The 23,915-nt window shown below is 55.0% G+C and overlaps 8 non-coding genes across 8 annotated transcripts; all 8 read right to left on the reverse strand.

Annotated features, from left to right (window-relative positions):
• Positions 1-2,555: 2,555 nt before the first annotated feature.
• On the reverse strand, positions 2,556-2,648 carry LOC132361002 (small nucleolar RNA SNORD116). The gene has a single exon (XR_009501319.1). It is a non-coding gene; the product is annotated as a small nucleolar RNA SNORD116 (small nucleolar RNA).
• Positions 2,649-5,333: 2,685 nt separating this feature from the next.
• On the reverse strand, positions 5,334-5,426 carry LOC132361747 (small nucleolar RNA SNORD116). The gene has a single exon (XR_009502016.1). It is a non-coding gene; the product is annotated as a small nucleolar RNA SNORD116 (small nucleolar RNA).
• Positions 5,427-8,093: 2,667 nt separating this feature from the next.
• On the reverse strand, positions 8,094-8,186 carry LOC132361030 (small nucleolar RNA SNORD116). Its single transcript, XR_009501345.1, has one exon. It is a non-coding gene; the product is annotated as a small nucleolar RNA SNORD116 (small nucleolar RNA).
• Positions 8,187-10,873: 2,687 nt separating this feature from the next.
• Positions 10,874-10,966, reverse strand: LOC132361772 (small nucleolar RNA SNORD116). Its single transcript, XR_009502040.1, has one exon. It is a non-coding gene; the product is annotated as a small nucleolar RNA SNORD116 (small nucleolar RNA).
• Positions 10,967-13,633: 2,667 nt separating this feature from the next.
• On the reverse strand, positions 13,634-13,726 carry LOC132361042 (small nucleolar RNA SNORD116). The gene has a single exon (XR_009501357.1). It is a non-coding gene; the product is annotated as a small nucleolar RNA SNORD116 (small nucleolar RNA).
• A 2,687-nt stretch (positions 13,727-16,413) lies between these two features.
• LOC132361773 (small nucleolar RNA SNORD116) lies at positions 16,414-16,506 on the reverse strand. Its single transcript, XR_009502041.1, has one exon. It is a non-coding gene; the product is annotated as a small nucleolar RNA SNORD116 (small nucleolar RNA).
• A 2,667-nt stretch (positions 16,507-19,173) lies between these two features.
• On the reverse strand, positions 19,174-19,266 carry LOC132361043 (small nucleolar RNA SNORD116). The gene has a single exon (XR_009501358.1). It is a non-coding gene; the product is annotated as a small nucleolar RNA SNORD116 (small nucleolar RNA).
• Positions 19,267-21,953: 2,687 nt separating this feature from the next.
• LOC132361748 (small nucleolar RNA SNORD116) lies at positions 21,954-22,046 on the reverse strand. Its single transcript, XR_009502017.1, has one exon. It is a non-coding gene; the product is annotated as a small nucleolar RNA SNORD116 (small nucleolar RNA).
• Between the last annotated feature and the right edge of the window lie 1,869 nt (positions 22,047-23,915).

Raw genomic sequence — 23,915 nt, forward strand, 5'->3', positions numbered from 1 at the left:
CTCAGCAAGACCAACAATCAATCCACTCTTGCAACCATTGGGCCCATCTGTGGAAATCCTAATATCCAATGGCACATCTTAGTATGGGTGAATGCCTACCGTCCTGAGCTATCCACAGCCTTGCTCGGCAACGTGCACCCGCCCCACTTTGTCCAGTTCTCCTTAGCATATCCAGTCATCAGACAACGCGAAGGTCTTCTTCCCTTTGCCGACAGCCAGCCTTACTCTGCAACTGCACCTGAGAAGTGGACAGAAATCAGGCAGGTTTCTGAATTGCACAAGGGTCCTCAGAGAACATGATTTTTGTGAACACTTAACCTGGGCGTGAGCCTAGAACCTGCTTCCCAAGTACCACTGTCCCTTACCGAAAACTGATTGTGTGTCTCACAGCACGACTGAAGGAAGTTACGCATGTACATTGCTCGGTGTGTGAGACGCTGTATGTGTGTATTCACACGTGTGGGCGTGTGTGACTGTGACTGTGCACGAGGATGCGTTTGTGGATACCTGTGGGTGCCGCTAAATACGCGTCTTGGTCTCTGGGTGTCCCTGTGGCCCTCTGCAGACGCTTCTAACAGTAAACGTCATAGTTTATACACAGCACCCTGGTTGGACCCCCAACTGAAAGGAGAAAGACCCCTGTCAGCTTCATGAGGCCGCATGCGAACTTTGAACCCCAGGCTGTCAAAATAGGCCACAGACTCCCGCTCTCCCACAGCCACGCCTTCTGACCAAAGCACAAAGACTGGACGAGACCTCCCTCCCGGCCGTGGGTGTCACACCTATGTGGACCTGGAGATCCTGCCACCTACCACCACATCTGATGTGCCCTTGGGGTCACTCCCAGTGCTCCCGGAAGCAAGGTAACCTCCCATGGGCAGGCTGACACCGACCTGCAGTTGCCGACAGGCAAGATGCAGCCTGGCACTTCTCAAGGGGTTAACGGACTTTGGCCCAAGTGCCTCGTCTCGCCAACTAGACCAAATCACTTCCCATGACCCCGTGGGAATGCCCTCAATGGGAAGTGTTGGGCTTCAGCAACCATGACACAGGTTGGAACCCCACAGCGGAAATTAGGCCACCTTCCCGGCCACGTATAGGCAAGCTTCCAACTGGTAGGCTTTGCGGCCCTGACCACTGAGGAAACGCTCAAACGCTACACAGCCTCGTCCTAAGTGCCCTCCTCCTGCCTGCAGGGCGACTCGACTCTACTTGAAGCCACAGACATCATGTGAACACGGAGACACTGAACAGCAGGGAAGACACACCGCAAGCCTGTCTGCTTTGATGACGCCCACCCCACCCCATGAATCCTGGCAATTCTCCACTGCCACGGCGACACTACCGAGGCACTCACAGTGATCAAAGGCACTGTCCCCGACGACCACAGACAGACTTTCAACGGAAAACCTTTGCCACACGAGGGGACCTGGAAACTTGAAAGGGCACAGTGGCTGTCCACGACAGTGCGCCTGGCGTCGCAACAGTGCCCCCACCTCTGTCCCCACAACGGACTGCTCCAGGTAAACCTCTGGCTGTTCGCAAGCCGAGTCATGCCCCCCCGGGAGAAGCACTTTCGCTTTGCACATTCGCAAACAAGGGAACAAAGCAGCCAAAGGGGTTGTTCGCATAACTAAACATCCTCCAAGGAGGCCAGCAGAGACGCGTCACCATGTCAATCTTCTTTACGTCTCGCAAGACACCCTTTGGGTGTCTTTCCTCTGGCAATGGGATTCCAACTCTACACAGGTTACCTACCTCACCTCATCCACTTGAACTGCCAAAGCCATCCCCTCCATAGGCAGCTGATGCCAGCCCATCACGAACATGACACATCCTTGGGAAGCCGAGGCCAGCACCTGCAACCCAGTTATGATAGCCTATTCCACGACATCACAAAGGACATGTCCTCATCTTCCCTTCCCTTCCTGTACGGGCCATCAGTGATCCACGCAGGTTTAAATTCAGCACTCATTCCTCTCCCCACTCCACGATGACCCACTTGGCATCAACACTGTGCCGGGAGTTAAAGTAGAGAAGCAAACAAGGGCAGCAGCGAGGCCTAATCCATCAGCCCCTTTCCGCCGATGCCCAACCGAGCTCACCCCCGCCAATTGCTCCAGCCTCACTAGGCACTCAAGAAGCTCACCGTGAAAAACGCAAGAACAGGGAGGGCCACAGGCCTGGCCTGAGGTTCCAGGCACCAACCAGGGACGCTTGCTCATTTTGGCTTCCAGAATCAACCCCCAAAATGGCATGCACGAAGCGTGATCCTGGCCAAAACTCACCTCCCAACTGCAAGCTAACTGGGCCTAGACCAGCACACACTCTGACTCTTAAGACCAGCAGGAGAACCTGCCCCCTCGCATTCCCTCAACAGCCATTCAGCAGGGACCCGGGTTTCACAGATAACACAGCTTATGTGCAGACACGGTCAACCCTCAGAAAGGAGCCCCTCCAATACTGGAGTCCTTGGTGGTGTTTGCATGCATGTCGGCGGGGGACGCTGGCCCTCATTCCTAACTGTCCTCTCCCCCTGAGAGAGGAAACGTGCTGAACCTCAGTTTCGATGACGAGACGGTAGAGTGTTCTCACTCATTTGGTTCAGATTTTCCAAGGAATGCATGCAAGGGTGTCATCATCAATCCAAGCACATGCTGGGACGCTGCAGAACACAACCGGAGTCTGCGCGGGACTCTGTACAGGAGCCATGAGCCTGGGCTACCCCAAAAGCCTGGAGAATCCACAGCCCTCAGGCCACTCAGCAAGGGGAACAATCAATCCACTCCTGCAACCATTGGGCCTGTCTGAGGAAAACCTAATATCTAATGGCACATCTTGGGGTGCTTTAATACCTACCATCCTGAGTTATCCACGAACACACTCAGGGACATGGGCCCGCCTCACTTTTTCCACTTCTTCTTAGCACCTCCAGTCATCAGAGCACACGAAGGTCTTGTTTGTGTCGACGGCCAGCCTTTCCCAGCAACTGCACCTGAGAAGTGGACAGAAATCACCGAGGCTTCATAAGTGGACCGGTGTCCTCACAGGACATGATCCATAAAAACAGTTACCTGGCCTTGAGCTCTGAAACTGCTTCCCAAGGACCTCTAACCCTTACCGAGAATTGACTGCATGTCTGATTATACGACTGCAGGAAGTTACGCACATATGTTGGCCGGTGTCTGAGAGGCTGTATGTGTGTGTTCACGCGTGTGGGCGTGTGTGACTGTGACTGCGCATGCGGACGTGCTTGTGGGTTCCTCTGTGTGCCGCTACATACGCGTCTTGGTCTCTGTGTGTCCCTATGGTCCTGTGAAGAGGAGTCCAACAATAAAAGAAAGAGTTTATACACAGCACCCTGGTGAGACCCCTAACTGAAAGGAGAAAGAATCCTGTCAGCTTTAAGAGGCCGCAGACACACTTTGACCCCCAGGGGCTGTTGAAATAGTCCACGGACTCCCGCTCTCCTACAGCCACGCCTTCTGACCAAAACACAAAGCCTCGACGAGACCTGCCTCCGGGCCTTGGCTGTGACATCGACATGCACCTCGAGACTCTGTCAGCTACCAGTATATCTGATGGGCATTTGGGGTCACTCGCAGCACTTCCGGAAGCAAGGGAACTCCCATGGTCGGGCCGACACCGACCGGCAGCTGTCTACTGCCAAGATGCAGTCTGAAAACACTCAAGGGGCTAACGAACGTGGGCCCACGTGCCACTTCTCGCCAACTAGGCCTAATCACTTTCCATTGACCCGTGGGAATGCCCACCACAGGAAGTGGTGGGCTTCAGCCACCATGACCCATGTCGGATCCCCACGGCGGAAACTAGTCCACATTCCCAGCCACGTCTCAGGCAGCTCCCATCTTGAATGTTCACGGCCCTGACCCCTAAGGAAACGCTCAAACCCTTGAAAGCCTCGTCCTACATGCCCTCCTCCAGCCCACAGGGCGACACGACCCTACTGGAAACCACAAACATCTTCAGAACACGGGAACACTGAACACCAGGGAAGACAGACCGCAAGCCTGTCTCCTTGGTTGATGCTGATCCCACACCATGCATCCTGGAAATTCTCCACTGCCACAGTGACACTACCGAGTAACTCACAGTGATCAAAGGCATGGTCCCCGAGGACCACAGACAGACTTTCAAAGGAAGACCTCTGCCATGCGAGGGAACTTGGAAGCCTGAAAGGGAACAGTGGCTGGCCACGGCAGCACAGCAGGCATGGCAATGGGGCCCCCATCTCTGCCCCACCAATGGACTGCTCCAGATAAACCTCTGGCTGTTCGAAAGGCCTGCGTGCTACACAGGCCGGTCGCGTCATTCCCCCACGGGAGAAACACTTTCGCTTTACACATTGCCAAACAAGGGAACAAAGCGGCCAAAGGGGATGTTCGCATAACTCAACTACATGAGGAGGCCGGCACAGACGCCTCACCATGTCGATCTTCTCTACTTCCCGCAAGACACCCTTTGGGTGTCATTCCTCGGGCAATGGGATCGCAACTCTACACAGCTTACCTACCTCAACTCACCCACTTGAACTGCCAAAGCCATCCGCTCCATAGGCAGCTTATGCCAGCCCATCACGAACAAGACACATTCTTGGGAAGCCGAGGCCAGCGCCTGCAACCCAATGATGACAACCCATCCCACGACGTCACACAGGACCTTTCCTCATGATACCTTACCTTTCTCTCCAGGCCAGCAGACACCACCCAGGCTGAAATGCTTCACTCGATCCACACCCCACTCCACGAAGATCCACTTAGCGCCAACAGTGTGCCGGCAACTTCAGCAGAGGAGCTGACAGGGGCAGCACTGAGGCCTAAACCATCAGCCCCCTTCCGCCATCGCCCAACTCCAGCCCACGCCCACCCACTGCTCCAGCCACGCGGGGCAGTCAAGAACCTCACTGCACGAAACACAACAACAGAGAGGGCCACAGGCCTGGCCTGAGGCTCCAGGCTCCAACCAGGGAAGCTTGCTCATGTTGGCTTCCACAATCAACCTCGGAAGCGGCATGCACAAAGTGTGATCCTGTCCAAAAATCACCTCTCCAAGCTGCAAGCTTACTGGGTCTCTACCAGAACACACTCCGACCCTGAAGACTAGCAGGAAAGCCTGCCCTCTTGCATTCCCTCAACGGCCTTTTAGCAGGGACCGGGGATTCATAGATGACCCAGCTTATGGGCAGACATGGTCGACCCTCAGACAGGAGCCCCTCCAATGCTGGAGCCCTTAGTGGGGTTTGCATGCCTGTCAGCAGGGGACGTTGGCCCTCACTCCTAACTGTCCCATACTCCCGAGACAGGAAACGTGCTGGACCTCACTTTCGATGAGGAGACGGTAGAGGGTTCTCACTCATTTTGTTCAGATTTTCCAAGGAATGCATACAAGGGTGTCATCATCGATCCAAGCACATGCTGGGAGGCTGCAGAACACAAAAGGGAAGGCCGTGGGTCTCTGCAGAGGAGCCATGACCTGGAAGTACTCCAACTGCCTGGGGAATCCACAGTCCTCAGGCCACTCAGCAAGACCAACAATCAATCCACTCTTGCAACCATTGGGCCCATCTGTGGAAATCCTAATATCCAATGGCACATCTTAGTATGGGTGAATGCCTACCGTCCTGAGCTATCCACAGCCTTGCTCGGCAACGTGCACCCGCCCCACTTTGTCCAGTTCTCCTTAGCATATCCAGTCATCAGACAACGCGAAGGTCTTCTTCTCTTTGCCGACAGCCAGCCTTACTCTGCAACTGCACCTGAGAAGTGGACAGAAATCAGGCAGGTTTCTGAATTGCACAAGGGTCCTCAGAGAACATGATTTTTGGGAACACTTAACCTGGGCGTGAGCCTAGAACCTGCTTCCCAAGTACCACTGTCCCTTACCGAAAACTGATTGTGTGTCTCACAGCACGACTGAAGGAAGTTACGCACGTACATTGCTCGGTGTGTGAGACGCTGTATGTGTGTATTCACACGTGTGGGCGTGTGTGACTGTGACTGTGCACGAGGATGCGTTTGTGGATACCTGTGGGTGCCGCTAAATACGCGTCTTGGTCTCTGGGTGTCCCTGTGGCCCTCTGCAGACGCTTCTAACAGTAAACGTCATAGTTTATACACAGCACCCTGGTTGGACCCCCAACTGAAAGGAGAAAGACCCCTGTCAGCTTCATGAGGCCGCATGCGAACTTTGAACCCCAGGCTGTCAAAATAGGCCACAGACTCCCGCTCTCCCACAGCCACGCCTTCTGACCAAAGCACAAAGACTGGACGAGACCTCCCTCCCGGCCGTGGGTGTCACACCTATGTGGACCTGGAGATCCTGCCACCTACCACCACATCTGATGTGCCCTTGGGGTCACTCCCAGTGCTCCCGGAAGCAAGGTAACCTCCCATGGGCAGGCTGACACCGACCTGCAGTTGCCGACAGGCAAGATGCAGCCTGGCACTTCTCAAGGGGTTAACGGACTTTGGCCCAAGTGCCTCGTCTCGCCAACTAGACCAAATCACTTCCCATGACCCCGTGGGAATGCCCTCAATGGGAAGTGTTGGGCTTCAGCAACCATGACACAGGTTGGAACCCCACAGCGGAAATTAGGCCACCTTCCCGGCCACGTATAGGCAAGCTTCCAACTGGTAGGCTTTGCGGCCCTGACCACTGAGGAAACGCTCAAACGCTACACAGCCTCGTCCTAAGTGCCCTCCTCCTGCCTGCAGGGCGACTCGACTCTACTTGAAGCCACAGACATCATGTGAACACGGAGACACTGAACAGCAGGGAAGACACACCGCAAGCCTGTCTGCTTTGATGACGCCCACCCCACCCCATGAATCCTGGCAATTCTCCACTGCCACGGCGACACTACCGAGGCACTCACAGTGATCAAAGGCACTGTCCCCGACGACCACAGACAGACTTTCAACGGAAAACCTTTGCCACACGAGGGGACCTGGAAACTTGAAAGGGCACAGTGGCTGTCCACGAGAGTGCGCCTGGCGTCGCAACAGTGCCCCCACCTCTGTCCCCACAACGGACTGCTCCAGGTAAACCTCTGGCTGTTCGCAAGCCGAGTCATGCCCCCCCGGGAGAAGCACTTTCGCTTTGCACATTCGCAAACAAGGGAACAAAGCAGCCAAAGGGGTTGTTCGCATAACTAAACATCCTCCAAGGAGGCCAGCAGAGACGCGTCACCATGTCAATCTTCTTTACGTCTCGCAAGACACCCTTTGGGTGTCTTTCCTCTGGCAATGGGATTCCAACTCTACACAGGTTACCTACCTCACCTCATCCACTTGAACTGCCAAAGCCATCCCCTCCATAGGCAGCTGATGCCAGCCCATCACGAACATGACACATCCTTGGGAAGCCGAGGCCAGCACCTGCAACCCAGTTATGATAGCCTATTCCACGACATCACAAAGGACATGTCCTCATCTTCCCTTCCCTTCCTGTACGGGCCATCAGTGATCCACGCAGGTTTAAATTCAGCACTCATTCCTCTCCCCACTCCACGATGACCCACTTGGCATCAACACTGTGCCGGGAGTTAAAGTAGAGAAGCAAACAATGGCAGCAGCGAGGCCTAATCCATCAGCCCCTTTCCGCCGATGCCCAACCGAGCTCACCCCCGCCAATTGCTCCAGCCTCACTAGGCACTCAAGAAGCTCACCGTGAAAAACGCAAGAACAGGGAGGGCCACAGGCCTGGCCTGAGGTTCCAGGCACCAACCAGGGACGCTTGCTCATTTTGGCTTCCAGAATCAACCCCCAAAATGGCATGCACGAAGCGTGATCCTGGCCAAAACTCACCTCCCAACTGCAAGCTAACTGGGCCTAGACCAGCACACACTCTGACTCTTAAGACCAGCAGGAGAACCTGCCCCCTCGCATTCCCTCAACAGCCATTCAGCAGGGACCCGGGTTTCACAGATAACACAGCTTATGTGCAGACACGGTCAACCCTCAGAAAGGAGCCCCTCCAATACTGGAGTCCTTGGTGGTGTTTGCATGCATGTCGGCGGGGGACGCTGGCCCTCATTCCTAACTGTCCTCTCCCCCTGAGAGAGGAAACGTGCTGAACCTCAGTTTCGATGACGAGACGGTAGAGTGTTCTCACTCATTTGGTTCAGATTTTCCAAGGAATGCATGCAAGCGTGTCATCATCAATCCAAGCAAATGCTGGGACGCTGCAGAACACAACCGGAGTCTGCGCGGGACTCTGTACAGGAGCCATGAGCCTGGGCTACCCCAAAAGCCTGGAGAATCCACAGCCCTCAGGCCACTCAGCAAGGGGAACAATCAATCCACTCTTGCAAGCATTGGGCCTGTCTGAGGAAAACCTAATATCTAATGGCACATCTTGGGGTGCTTTAATACCTACCATCCTGAGTTATCCACGAACACACTCAGGGACATGGGCCCGCCTCACTTTTTCCACTTCTTCTTAGCACCTCCAGTCATCAGAGCACACGAAGGTCTTGTTTGTGTCGACGGCCAGCCTTTCCCAGCAACTGCACCTGAGAAGTGGACAGAAATCACCGAGGCTTCATAAGTGGACCGGTGTCCTCACAGGACATGATCCATAAAAACATTTACCTGGCCTTGAGCTCTGAAACTGCTTCCCAAGGACCTCTAACCCTTACCGAGAATTGACTGCATGTCTGATAGTACGACTGCAGGAAGTTACGCACATATGTTGGCCGGTGTCTGAGAGGCTGTATGTGTGTGTTCACGCGTGTGGGCGTGTGTGACTGTGACTGCGCATGCGGACGTGCTTGTGGGTTCCTCTGTGTGCCGCTACATACGCGTCTTGGTCTCTGTGTGTCCCTATGGTCCTGTGAAGAGGAGTCCAACAATAAAAGAAAGAGTTTATACACAGCACCCTGGTGAGACCCCTAACTGAAAGGAGAAAGAATCCTGTCAGCTTTAAGAGGCCGCAGACACACTTTGACCCCCAGGGGCTGTTGAAATAGTCCACGGACTCCCGCTCTCCTACAGCCACGCCTTCTGACCAAAACACAAAGCCTCGACGAGACCTGCCTCCGGGCCTTGGCTGTGACATCGACATGCACCTCGAGACTCTGTCAGCTACCAGTATATCTGATGGGCATTTGGGGTCACTCGCAGCACTTCCGGAAGCAAGGGAACTCCCATGGTCGGGCCGACACCGACCGGCAGCTGTCTACTGCCAAGATGCAGTCTGAAAACACTCAAGGGGCTAACGAACGTGGGCCCACGTGCCACTTCTCGCCAACTAGGCCTAATCACTTTCCATTGACCCGTGGGAATGCCCACCACAGGAAGTGGTGGGCTTCAGCCACCATGACCCATGTCGGATCCCCACGGCGGAAACTAGTCCACATTCCCAGCCACGTCTCAGGCAGCTCCCATCTTGAATGTTCACGGCCCTGACCCCTAAGGAAACGCTCAAACCCTTGAAAGCCTCGTCCTACATGCCCTCCTCCAGCCCACAGGGCGACACGACCCTACTGGAAACCACAAACATCTTCAGAACACGGGAACACTGAACACCAGGGAAGACAGACCGCAAGCCTGTCTCCTTGGTTGATGCTGATCCCACACCATGCATCCTGGAAATTCTCCACTGCCACAGTGACACTACCGAGTAACTCACAGTGATCAAAGGCATGGTCCCCGAGGACCACAGACAGACTTTCAAAGGAAGACCTCTGCCATGCGAGGGAACTTGGAAGCCTGAAAGGGAACAGTGGCTGGCCACGGCAGCACAGCAGGCATGGCAATGGGGCCCCCATCTCTGCCCCACCAATGGACTGCTCCAGATAAACCTCTGGCTGTTCGAAAGGCCTGCGTGCTACACAGGCCGGTCGCGTCATTCCCCCACGGGAGAAACACTTTCGCTTTACACATTGCCAAACAAGGGAACAAAGCGGCCAAAGGGGATGTTCGCATAACTCAACTACCTGCAAGGAGGCCGGCACAGACGCCTCACCATGTCGATCTTCTCTACTTCCCGCAAGACACCCTTTGGGTGTCATTCCTCGGGCAACGGGATCGCAACTCTACACAGCTTACCTACCTCAACTCACCCACTTGAACTGCCAAAGCCATCCGCTCCATAGGCAGCTTATGCCAGCCCATCACGAACAAGACACATTCTTGGGAAGCCGAGGCCAGCGCCTGCAACCCAATGATGACAACCCATCCCACGACGTCACACAGGACCTTTCCTCATGATACCTTACCTTTCTCTCCAGGCCAGCAGACACCACCCAGGCTGAAATGCTTCACTCGATCCACACCCCACTCCACGAAGATCCACTTAGCACCAACAGTGTGCCGGCAACTTCAGCAGAGGAGCTGACAGGGGCAGCACTGAGGCCTAAACCATCAGCCCCCTTCTGCCATCGCCCAACTCCAGCCCACGCCCGCCCACTGCTCCAGCCACGCGGGGCAGTCAAGAACCTCACTGCACGAAACACAACAACAGAGAGGGCCACAGGCCTGGCCTGAGGCTCCAGGCTCCAACCAGGGAAGCTTGCTCATGTTGGCTTCCATAATCAACCTCGGAAGCGGCATGCACAAAGTGTGATCCTGTCCAAAAATCACCTCTCCAAGCTGCAAGCTTACTGGGTCTCTACCAGAACACACTCCGACCCTGAAGACTAGCAGCAAAGCCTGCCCTCTTGCATTCCCTCAACGGCCTTTTAGCAGGGACCGGGGATTCATAGATGACCCAGCTTATGGGCAGACATGGTCGACCCTCAGACAGGAGCCCCTCCAATGCTGGAGCCCTTAGTGGGGTTTGCATGCCTGTCAGCAGGGGACGTTGGCCCTCACTCCTAACTGTCCCATACTCCCGAGACAGGAAACGTGCTGGACCTCACTTTCGATGAGGAGACGGTAGAGCGTTCTCACTCATTTTGTTCAGATTTTCCAAGGAATGCATACAAGGGTGTCATCATCGATCCAAGCACATGCTGGGAGGCTGCAGAACACAAAAGGGAAGGCCGTGGGTCTCTGCAGAGGAGCCATGACCTGGAAGTACTCCAACTGCCTGGGGAATCCACAGTCCTCAGGCCACTCAGCAAGACCAACAATCAATCCACTCTTGCAACCATTGGGCCCATCTGTGGAAATCCTAATATCCAATGGCACATCTTAGTATGGGTGAATGCCTACCGTCCTGAGCTATCCACAGCCTTGCTCGGCAACGTGCACCCGCCCCACTTTGTCCAGTTCTCCTTAGCATATCCAGTCATCAGACAACGCGAAGGTCTTCTTCTCTTTGCCGACAGCCAGCCTTACTCTGCAACTGCACCTGAGAAGTGGACAGAAATCAGGCAGGTTTCTGAATTGCACAAGGGTCCTCAGAGAACATGATTTTTGTGAACACTTAACCTGGGCGTGAGCCTAGAACCTGCTTCCCAAGTACCACTGTCCCTTACCGAAAACTGATTGTGTGTCTCACAGCACGACTGAAGGAAGTTACGCACGTACATTGCTCGGTGTGTGAGACGCTATATGTGTGTATTCACACGTGTGGGCGTGTGTGACTGTGACTGTGCACGAGGATGCGTTTGTGGATACCTGTGGGTGCCGCTAAATACGCGTCTTGGTCTCTGGGTGTCCCTGTGGCCCTCTGCAGACGCTTCTAACAGTAAACGTCATAGTTTATACACAGCACCCTGGTTGGACCCCCAACTGAAAGGAGAAAGACCCCTGTCAGCTTCATGAGGCCGCATGCGAACTTTGAACCCCAGGCTGTCAAAATAGGCCACAGACTCCCGCTCTCCCACAGCCACGCCTTCTGACCAAAGCACAAAGACTGGACGAGACCTCCCTCCCGGCCGTGGGTGTCACACCTATGTGGACCTGGAGATCCTGCCACCTACCACCACATCTGATGTGCCCTTGGGGTCACTCCCAGTGCTCCCGGAAGCAAGGTAACCTCCCATGGGCAGGCTGACACCGACCTGCAGTTGCCGACAGGCAAGATGCAGCCTGGCACTTCTCAAGGGGTTAACGGACTTTGGCCCAAGTGCCTCGTCTCGCCAACTAGACCAAATCACTTCCCATGACCCCGTGGGAATGCCCTCAATGGGAAGTGTTGGGCTTCAGCAACCATGACACAGGTTGGAACCCCACAGCGGAAATTAGGCCACCTTCCCGGCCACGTATAGGCAAGCTTCCAACTGGTAGGCTTTGCGGCCCTGACCACTGAGGAAACGCTCAAACGCTACACAGCCTCGTCCTAAGTGCCCTCCTCCTGCCTGCAGGGCGACTCGACTCTACTTGAAGCCACAGACATCATGTGAACACGGAGACACTGAACAGCAGGGAAGACACACCGCAAGCCTGTCTGCTTTGATGACGCCCACCCCACCCCATGCATCCTGGCAATTCTCCACTGCCACGGCGACACTACCGAGGCACTCACAGTGATCAAAGGCACTGTCCCCGACGACCACAGACAGACTTTCAACGGAAAACCTTTGCCACACGAGGGGACCTGGAAACTTGAAAGGGCACAGTGGCTGTCCACGAGAGTGCGCCTGGCGTCGCAACAGTGCCCCCACCTCTGTCCCCCCAACGGACTGCTCCAGGTAAACCTCTGGCTGTTCGCAAGCCGAGTCATGCCCCCCCGGGAGAAGCACTTTCGCTTTGCACATTCGCAAACAAGGGAACAAAGCAGCCAAAGGGGATGTTCGCATAACTAAACATCCTCCAAGGAGGCCAGCAGAGACGCGTCACCATGTCAATCTTCTTTACGTCTCGCAAGACACCCTTTGGGTGTCTTTCCTCTGGCAATGGGATTCCAACTCTACACAGGTTACCTACCTCACCTCATCCACTTGAACTGCCAAAGCCATCCCCTCCATAGGCAGCTGATGCCAGCCCATCACGAACATGACACATCCTTGGGAAGCCGAGGCCAGCACCTGCAACCCAGTTATGATAGCCTATTCCACGACATCACAAAGGACATGTCCTCATCTTCCCTTCCCTTCCTGTACGGGCCATCAGTGATCCACGCAGGTTTAAATTCAGCACTCATTCCTCTCCCCACTCCACGATGACCCACTTGGCATCAACACTGTGCCGGGAGTTAAAGTAGAGAAGCAAACAAGGGCAGCAGCGAGGCCTAATCCATCAGCCCCTTTCCGCCGATGCCCAACCGAGCTCACCCCCGCCAATTGCTCCAGCCTCACTAGGCACTCAAGAAGCTCACCGTGAAAAACGCAAGAACAGGGAGGGCCACAGGCCTGGCCTGAGGTTCCAGGCACCAACCAGGGACGCTTGCTCATTTTGGCTTCCAGAATCAACCCCCAAAATGGCATGCACGAAGCGTGATCCTGGCCAAAACTCACCTCCCAACTGCAAGCTAACTGGGCCTAGACCAGCACACACTCTGACTCTTAAGACCAGCAGGAGAACCTGCCCCCTCGCATTCCCTCAACAGCCATTCAGCAGGGACCCGGGTTTCACAGATAACACAGCTTATGTGCAGACACGGTCAACCCTCAGAAAGGAGCCCCTCCAATACTGGAGTCCTTGGTGGTGTTTGCATGCATGTCGGCGGGGGACGCTGGCCCTCATTCCTAACTGTCCTCTCCCCCTGAGAGAGGAAACGTGCTGAACCTCAGTTTCGATGACGAGACGGTAGAGTGTTCTCACTCATTTGGTCCAGATTTTCCAAGGAATGCATGCAAGGGTGTCATCATCAATCCAAGCAAATGCTGGGACGCTGCAGAACACAACCGGAGTCTGCGCGGGACTCTGTACAGGAGCCATGAGCCTGGGCTACCCCAAAAGCCTGGAGAATCCACAGCCCTCAGGCCACTCAGCAAGGGGAACAATCAATCCACTCTTGCAAGCATTGGGCCTGTCTGAGGAAAACCTAATATCTAATGGCACATCTTGGGGTGCTTTAATACCTACCATCCTGAGTTATCCACGAACACACTCAGGGACATGGGCCCGCCTCACTTTTTCCACTTCTTCTTAGCACCTCCAGTCATCAGAGCACACGAAGGTCTTGTTTGTGTCGACGGCCAGCCTTTCCCAGCAACTGCACCTGAGAAGTGGACAGAAATCACCGAGGCTTCATAAGTGGACCGGTGTCCTCACAGGACATGATCCATAAAAACATTTACCTGGCCTTGAGCTCTGAAACTGCTTCCCAAGGACCTCTAACCCTTACCGAGAATTGACTGCATGTCTGATAGTACGACTGCAGGAAGTTACGCACATATGTTGGCCGGTGTCTGAGAGGCTGTATGTGTGTGTTCACGCGTGTGGGCGTGTGTGACTGTGACTGCGCATGCGGACGTGCTTGTGGGTTCCTCTGTGTGCCGCTACATACGCGTCTTGGTCTCTGTGTGTCCCTATGGTCCTGTGAAGAGGAGTCCAACAATAAAAGAAAGAGTTTATACACAGCACCCTGGTGAGACCCCTAACTGAAAGGAGAAAGAATCCTGTCAGCTTTAAGAGGCCGCAGACACACTTTGACCCCCAGGGGCTGTTGAAATAGTCCACGGACTCCCGCTCTCCTACAGCCACGCCTTCTGACCAAAACACAAAGCCTCGACGAGACCTGCCTCCGGGCCTTGGCTGTGACATCGACATGCACCTCGAGACTCTGTCAGCTACCAGTATATCTGATGGGCATTTGGGGTCACTCGCAGCACTTCCGGAAGCAAGGGAACTCCCATGGTCGGGCCGACACCGACCGGCAGCTGTCTACTGCCAAGATGCAGTCTGAAAACACTCAAGGGGCTAACGAACGTGGGCCCACGTGCCACTTCTCGCCAACTAGGCCTAATCACTTTCCATTGACCCGTGGGAATGCCCACCACAGGAAGTGGTGGGCTTCAGCCACCATGACCCATGTCGGATCCCCACGGCGGAAACTAGTCCACATTCCCAGCCACGTCTCAGGCAGCTCCCATCTTGAATGTTCACGGCCCTGACCCCTAAGGAAACGCTCAAACCCTTGAAAGCCTCGTCCTACATGCCCTCCTCCAGCCCACAGGGCGACACGACCCTACTGGAAACCACAAACATCTTCAGAACACGGGAACACTGAACACCAGGGAAGACAGACCGCAAGCCTGTCTCCTTGGTTGATGCTGATCCCACACCATGCATCCTGGAAATTCTCCACTGCCACAGTGACACTACCGAGTAACTCACAGTGATCAAAGGCATGGTCCCCGAGGACCACAGACAGACTTTCAAAGGAAGACCTCTGCCATGCGAGGGAACTTGGAAGCCTGAAAGGGAACAGTGGCTGGCCACGGCAGCACAGCAGGCATGGCAATGGGGCCCCCATCTCTGCCCCACCAATGGACTGCTCCAGATAAACCTCTGGCTGTTCGAAAGGCCTGCGTGCTACACAGGCCGGTCGCGTCATTCCCCCACGGGAGAAACACTTTCGCTTTACACATTGCCAAACAAGGGAACAAAGCGGCCAAAGGGGATGTTCGCATAACTCAACTACCTGCAAGGAGGCCGGCACAGACGCCTCACCATGTCGATCTTCTCTACTTCCCGCAAGACACCCTTTGGGTGTCATTCCTCGGGCAACGGGATCGCAACTCTACACAGCTTACCTACCTCAACTCACCCACTTGAACTGCCAAAGCCATCCGCTCCATAGGCAGCTTATGCCAGCCCATCACGAACAAGACACATTCTTGGGAAGCCGAGGCCAGCGCCTGCAACCCAATGATGACAACCCATCCCACGACGTCACACAGGACCTTTCCTCATGATACCTTACCTTTCTCTCCAGGCCAGCAGACACCACCCAGGCTGAAATGCTTCACTCGATCCACACCCCACTCCACGAAGATCCACTTAGCACCAACAGTGTGCCGGCAACTTCAGCAGAGGAGCTGACAGGGGCAGCACTGAGGCCTAAACCATCAGCCCCCTTCTGCCATCGCCCAACTCCAGCCCACGCCCGCCCACTGCTCCAGCCACGCGGGGCAGTCAAGAACCTCACTGCACGAAACACAACAACAGAGAGGGCCACAGGCCTGGCCTGAGGCTCCAGGCTCCAACCAGGGAAGCTTGCTCATGTTGGCTTCCATAATCAACCTCGGAAGCGGCATGCACAAAGTGTGATCCTGTCCAAAAATCACCTCTCCAAGCTGCAAGCTTACTGGGTCTCTACCAGAACACACTCCGACCCTGAAGACTAGCAGCAAAGCCTGCCCTCTTGCATTCCCTCAACGGCCTTTTAGCAGGGACCGGGGATTCATAGATGACCCAGCTTATGGGCAGACATGGTCGACCCTCAGACAGGAGCCCCTCCAATGCTGGAGCCCTTAGTGGGGTTTGCATGCCTGTCAGCAGGGGACGTTGGCCCTCACTCCTAACTGTCCCATACTCCCGAGACAGGAAACGTGCTGGACCTCACTTTCGATGAGGAGACGGTAGAGCGTTCTCACTCATTTTGTTCAGATTTTCCAAGGAATGCATACAAGGGTGTCATCATCGATCCAAGCACATGCTGGGAGGCTGCAGAACACAAAAGGGAAGGCCGTGGGTCTCTGCAGAGGAGCCATGACCTGGAAGTACTCCAACTGCCTGGGGAATCCACAGTCCTCAGGCCACTCAGCAAGACCAACAATCAATCCACTCTTGCAACCATTGGGCCCATCTGTGGAAATCCTAATATCCAATGGCACATCTTAGTATGGGTGAATGCCTACCGTCCTGAGCTATCCACAGCCTTGCTCGGCAACGTGCACCCGCCCCACTTTGTCCAGTTCTCCTTAGCATATCCAGTCATCAGACAACGCGAAGGTCTTCTTCTCTTTGCCGACAGCCAGCCTTACTCTGCAACTGCACCTGAGAAGTGGACAGAAATCAGGCAGGTTTCTGAATTGCACAAGGGTCCTCAGAGAACATGATTTTTGTGAACACTTAACCTGGGCGTGAGCCTAGAACCTGCTTCCCAAGTACCACTGTCCCTTACCGAAAACTGATTGTGTGTCTCACAGCACGACTGAAGGAAGTTACGCACGTACATTGCTCGGTGTGTGAGACGCTATATGTGTGTATTCACACGTGTGGGCGTGTGTGACTGTGACTGTGCACGAGGATGCGTTTGTGGATACCTGTGGGTGCCGCTAAATACGCGTCTTGGTCTCTGGGTGTCCCTGTGGCCCTCTGCAGACGCTTCTAACAGTAAACGTCATAGTTTATACACAGCACCCTGGTTGGACCCCCAACTGAAAGGAGAAAGACCCCTGTCAGCTTCATGAGGCCGCATGCGAACTTTGAACCCCAGGCTGTCAAAATAGGCCACAGACTCCCGCTCTCCCACAGCCACGCCTTCTGACCAAAGCACAAAGACTGGACGAGACCTCCCTCCCGGCCGTGGGTGTCACACCTATGTGGACCTGGAGATCCTGCCACCTACCACCACATCTGATGTGCCCTTGGGGTCACTCCCAGTGCTCCCGGAAGCAAGGTAACCTCCCATGGGCAGGCTGACACCGACCTGCAGTTGCCGACAGGCAAGATGCAGCCTGGCACTTCTCAAGGGGTTAACGGACTTTGGCCCAAGTGCCTCGTCTCGCCAACTAGACCAAATCACTTCCCATGACCCCGTGGGAATGCCCTCAATGGGAAGTGTTGGGCTTCAGCAACCATGACACAGGTTGGAACCCCACAGCGGAAATTAGGCCACCTTCCCGGCCACGTATAGGCAAGCTTCCAACTGGTAGGCTTTGCGGCCCTGACCACTGAGGAAACGCTCAAACGCTACACAGCCTCGTCCTAAGTGCCCTCCTCCTGCCTGCAGGGCGACTCGACTCTACTTGAAGCCACAGACATCATGTGAACACGGAGACACTGAACAGCAGGGAAGACACACCGCAAGCCTGTCTGCTTTGATGACGCCCACCCCACCCCATGCATCCTGGCAATTCTCCACTGCCACGGCGACACTACCGAGGCACTCACAGTGATCAAAGGCACTGTCCCCGACGACCACAGACAGACTTTCAACGGAAAACCTTTGCCACACGAGGGGACCTGGAAACTTGAAAGGGCACAGTGGCTGTCCACGAGAGTGCGCCTGGCGTCGCAACAGTGCCCCCACCTCTGTCCCCCCAACGGACTGCTCCAGGTAAACCTCTGGCTGTTCGCAAGCCGAGTCATGCCCCCCCGGGAGAAGCACTTTCGCTTTGCACATTCGCAAACAAGGGAACAAAGCAGCCAAAGGGGATGTTCGCATAACTAAACATCCTCCAAGGAGGCCAGCAGAGACGCGTCACCATGTCAATCTTCTTTACGTCTCGCAAGACACCCTTTGGGTGTCTTTCCTCTGGCAATGGGATTCCAACTCTACACAGGTTACCTACCTCACCTCATCCACTTGAACTGCCAAAGCCATCCCCTCCATAGGCAGCTGATGCCAGCCCATCACGAACATGACACATCCTTGGGAAGCCGAGGCCAGCACCTGCAACCCAGTTATGATAGCCTATTCCACGACATCACAAAGGACATGTCCTCATCTTCCCTTCCCTTCCTGTACGGGCCATCAGTGATCCACGCAGGTTTAAATTCAGCACTCATTCCTCTCCCCACTCCACGATGACCCACTTGGCATCAACACTGTGCCGGGAGTTAAAGTAGAGAAGCAAACAAGGGCAGCAGCGAGGCCTAATCCATCAGCCCCTTTCCGCCGATGCCCAACCGAGCTCACCCCCGCCAATTGCTCCAGCCTCACTAGGCACTCAAGAAGCTCACCGTGAAAAACGCAAGAACAGGGAGGGCCACAGGCCTGGCCTGAGGTTCCAGGCACCAACCAGGGACGCTTGCTCATTTTGGCTTCCAGAATCAACCCCCAAAATGGCATGCACGAAGCGTGATCCTGGCCAAAACTCACCTCCCAACTGCAAGCTAACTGGGCCTAGACCAGCACACACTCTGACTCTTAAGACCAGCAGGAGAACCTGCCCCCTCGCATTCCCTCAACAGCCATTCAGCAGGGACCCGGGTTTCACAGATAACACAGCTTATGTGCAGACACGGTCAACCCTCAGAAAGGAGCCCCTCCAATACTGGAGTCCTTGGTGGTGTTTGCATGCATGTCGGCGGGGGACGCTGGCCCTCATTCCTAACTGTCCTCTCCCCCTGAGAGAGGAAACGTGCTGAACCTCAGTTTCGATGACGAGACGGTAGAGTGTTCTCACTCATTTGGTCCAGATTTTCCAAGGAATGCATGCAAGGGTGTCATCATCAATCCAAGCACATGCTGGGACGCTGCAGAACACAACCGGAGTCTGCGCGGGACTCTGTACAGGAGCCATGAGCCTGGGCTACCCCAAAAGCCTGGAGAATCCACAGCCCTCAGGCCACTCAGCAAGGGGAACAATCAATCCACTCCTGCAACCATTGGGCCTGTCTGAGGAAAACCTAATATCTAATGGCACATCTTGGGGTGCTTTAATACCTACCATCCTGAGTTATCCACGAACACACTCAGGGACATGGGCCCGCCTCACTTTTTCCACTTCTTCTTAGCACCTCCAGTCATCAGAGCACACGAAGGTCTTGTTTGTGTCGACGGCCAGCCTTTCCCAGCAACTGCACCTGAGAAGTGGACAGAAATCACCGAGGCTTCATAAGTGGACCGGTGTCCTCACAGGACATGATCCATAAAAACAGTTACCTGGCCTTGAGCTCTGAAACTGCTTCCCAAGGACCTCTAACCCTTACCGAGAATTGACTGCATGTCTGATAGTACGACTGCAGGAAGTTACGCACATATGTTGGCCGGTGTCTGAGAGGCTGTATGTGTGTGTTCACGCGCTGTGGGCGTGTGTGACTGTGACTGCGCATGCGGACGTGCTTGTGGGTTCCTCTGTGTGCCGCTGGATACGCGTCTTGGTCTCTGTGTGTCCCTATGGCCCTGTGAAGAGGAGTCCAACAATAAAAGAAAGAGTTTATACACAGCAACCTGGTGAGACCCCTAACTGAAAGGAGAAAGAATCCTGTCAGCTTTAAGAGGCCGCAGACACACTTTGACCCCCAGGGGCTGTTGAAATAGTCCACGGACTCCCGCTCTCCTACAGCCACGCCTTCTGACCAAAACACAAAGCCTCGACGAGACCTGCCTCCGGGCCTTGGCTGTGACATCGACATGCACCTCGAGACTCTGTCAGCTACCAGTATATCTGATGGGCATTTGGGGTCACTCGCAGCACTTCCGGAAGCAAGGGAACTCCCATGGTCGGGCCGACACCGACCGGCAGCTGTCTGCTGCCAAGATGCAGTCTGAAAACACTCAAGGGGCTAACGAACGTGGGCCCACGTGCCACTTCTCGCCAACTAGGCCTAATCACTTTCCATTGACCCGTGGGAATGCCCACCACAGGAAGTGGTGGGCTTCAGCCACCATGACCCATGTCGGATCCCCATGGCGGAAACTAGTCCACATTCCCAGCCACGTCTCAGGCAGCTCCCATCTTGAATGTTCACGGCCCTGACCCCTAAGGAAACGCTCAAACCCTTGAAAGCCTCGTCCTACATGCCCTCCTCCAGCCCACAGGGCGACACGACCCTACTGGAAACGACAAACATCTTCAGAACACGGGAACACTGAACACCAGGGAAGACAGACCGCAAGCCTGTCTCCTTGGTTGATGCTGATCCCACACCATGCATCCTGGAAATTCTCCACTGCCACAGTGACACTACCGAGTAACTCACAGTGATCAAAGGCATGGTCCCCGAGGACCACAGACAGACTTTCAAAGGAAGACCTCTGCCATGCGAGGGAACTTGGAAGCCTGAAAGGGAACAGTGGCTGGCCACGGCAGCACAGCAGGCATGGCAATGGGGCCCCCATCTCTGCCCCACCAATGGACTGCTCCAGATAAACCTCTGGCTGTTCGAAAGGCCTGCGTGCTACACAGGCCGGTCGCGTCATTCCCCCACGGGAGAAACACTTTCGCTTTACACATTGCCAAACAAGGGAACAAAGCGGCCAAAGGGGATGTTCGCATAACTCAACTACCTGCAAGGAGGTCGGCACAGACGCCTCACCATGTCGATCTTCTCTACTTCCCGCAAGACACCCTTTGGGTGTCATTCCTCGGGCAACGGGATCGCAACTCTACACAGCTTACCTACCTCAACTCACCCACTTGAACTGCCAAAGCCATCCGCTCCATAGGCAGCTTATGCCAGCCCATCACGAACAAGACACATTCTTGGGAAGCCGAGGCCAGCGCCTGCAACCCAATGATGACAACCCATCCCACGACGTCACACAGGACCTTCCTCATGATACCTTACCTTTCTCTCCAGGCCAGCAGACACCACCCAGGCTGAAATGCTTCACTCGATCCACACCCCACTCCACGAAGATCCACTTAGCGCCAACAGTGTGCCGGCAACTTCAGCAGAGGAGCTGACAGGGGCAGCACTGAGGCCTAAACCATCAGCCCCCTTCCGCCATCGCCCAACTCCAGCCCACGCCCGCCCACTGCTCCAGCCACGCGGGGCAGTCAAGAACCTCACTGCACGAAACACAACAACAGAGAGGGCCACAGGCCTGGCCTGAGGCTCCAGGCTCCAACCAGGGAAGCTTGCTCATGTTGGCTTCCATAATCAACCTCGGAAGCGGCATGCACAAAGTGTGATCCTGTCCAAAAATCACCTCTCCAAGCTGCAAGCTTACTGGGTCTCTACCAGAACACACTCCGACCCTGAAGACTAGCAGGAAAGCCTGCCCTCTTGCATTCCCTCAACGGCCTTTTAGCAGGGACCGGGGATTCATAGATGACCCAGCTTACGGGCAGACATGGTCGACCCTCAGACAGGAGCCCCTCCAATGCTGGAGCCCTTAGTGGGGTTTGCATGCCTGTCAGCAGGGGACGTTGGCCCTCACTCCTAACTGTCCCATACTCCCGAGACAGGAAACGTGCTGGACCTCACTTTCGATGAGGAGACGGTAGAGGGTTCTCACTCATTTTGTTCAGATTTTCCAAGGAATGCATACAAGGGTGTCATCATCGATCCAAGCACATGCTGGGAGGCTGCAGAACACAAAAGGGAAGGCCGTGGGTCTCTGCAGAGGAGCCATGACCTGGAAGTACTCCAACTGCCTGGGGAATCCACAGTCCTCAGGCCACTCAGCAAGACCAACAATCAATCCACTCTTGCAACCATTGGGCCCATCTGTGGAAATCCTAATATCCAATGGCACATCTTAGTATGGGTGAATGCCTACCGTCCTGAGCTATCCACAGCCTTGCTCGGCAACGTGCACCCGCCCCACTTTGTCCAGTTCTCCTTAGCATATCCAGTCATCAGACAACGCGAAGGTCTTCTTCTCTTTGCCGACAGCCAGCCTTACTCTGCAACTGCACCTGAGAAGTGGACAGAAATCAGGCAGGTTTCTGAATTGCACAAGGGTCCTCAGAGAACATGATTTTTGTGAACACTTAACCTGGGCGTGAGCCTAGAACCTGCTTCCCAAGTACCACTGTCCCTTACCGAAAACTGATTGTGTGTCTCACAGCACGACTGAAGGAAGTTACGCACGTACATTGCTCGGTGTGTGAGACGCTGTATGTGTGTATTCACACGTGTGGGCGTGTGTGACTGTGACTGTGCACGAGGATGCGTTTGTGGATACCTGTGGGTGCCGCTAAATACGCGTCTTGGTCTCTGGGTGTCCCTGTGGCCCTCTGCAGACGCTTCTAACAGTAAACGTCATAGTTTATACACAGCACCCTGGTTGGACCCCCAACTGAAAGGAGAAAGACCCCTGTCAGCTTCATGAGGCCGCATGCGAACTTTGAACCCCAGGCTGTCAAAATAGGCCACAGACTCCCGCTCTCCCACAGCCACGCCTTCTGACCAAAGCACAAAGACTGGACGAGACCTCCCTCCCGGCCGTGGGTGTCACACCTATGTGGACCTGGAGATCCTGCCACCTACCACCACATCTGATGTGCCCTTGGGGTCACTCCCAGTGCTCCCGGAAGCAAGGTAACCTCCCATGGGCAGGCTGACACCGACCTGCAGTTGCCGACAGGCAAGATGCAGCCTGGCACTTCTCAAGGGGTTAACGGACTTTGGCCCAAGTGCCTCGTCTCGCCAACTAGACCAAATCACTTCCCATGACCCCGTGGGAATGCCCTCAATGGGAAGTGTTGGGCTTCAGCAACCATGACACAGGTTGGAACCCCACAGCGGAAATTAGGCCACCTTCCCGGCCACGTATAGGCAAGCTTCCAACTGGTAGGCTTTGCGGCCCTGACCACTGAGGAAACGCTCAAACGCTACACAGCCTCGTCCTAAGTGCCCTCCTCCTGCCTGCAGGGCGACTCGACTCTACTTGAAGCCACAGACATCATGTGAACACGGAGACACTGAACAGCAGGGAAGACACACCGCAAGCCTGTCTGCTTTGATGACGCCCACCCCACCCCATGCATCCTGGCAATTCTCCACTGCCACGGCGACACTACCGAGGCACTCACAGTGATCAAAGGCACTGTCCCCGACGACCACAGACAGACTTTCAACGGAAAACCTTTGCCACACGAGGGGACCTGGAAACTTGAAAGGGCACAGTGGCTGTCCACGACAGTGCGCCTGGCGTCGCAACAGTGCCCCCACCTCTGTCCCCACAACGGACTGCTCCAGGTAAACCTCTGGCTGTTCGCAAGCCGAGTCATGCCCCCCCGGGAGAAGCACTTTCGCTTTGCACATTCGCAAACAAGGGAACAAAGCAGCCAAAGGGGATGTTCGCATAACTAAACATCCTCCAAGGAGGCCAGCAGAGACGTGTCACCATGTCAATCTTCTTTACGTCTCGCAAGACACCCTTTGGGTGTCTTTCCTCTGGCAATGGGATTCCAACTCTACACAGGTTACCTA

The sequence above is a fragment of the Balaenoptera ricei genome, chromosome 2 (assembly GCF_028023285.1).
Source record: "Balaenoptera ricei isolate mBalRic1 chromosome 2, mBalRic1.hap2, whole genome shotgun sequence".
Lineage (NCBI taxonomy): Eukaryota > Metazoa > Chordata > Mammalia > Artiodactyla > Balaenopteridae > Balaenoptera > Balaenoptera ricei.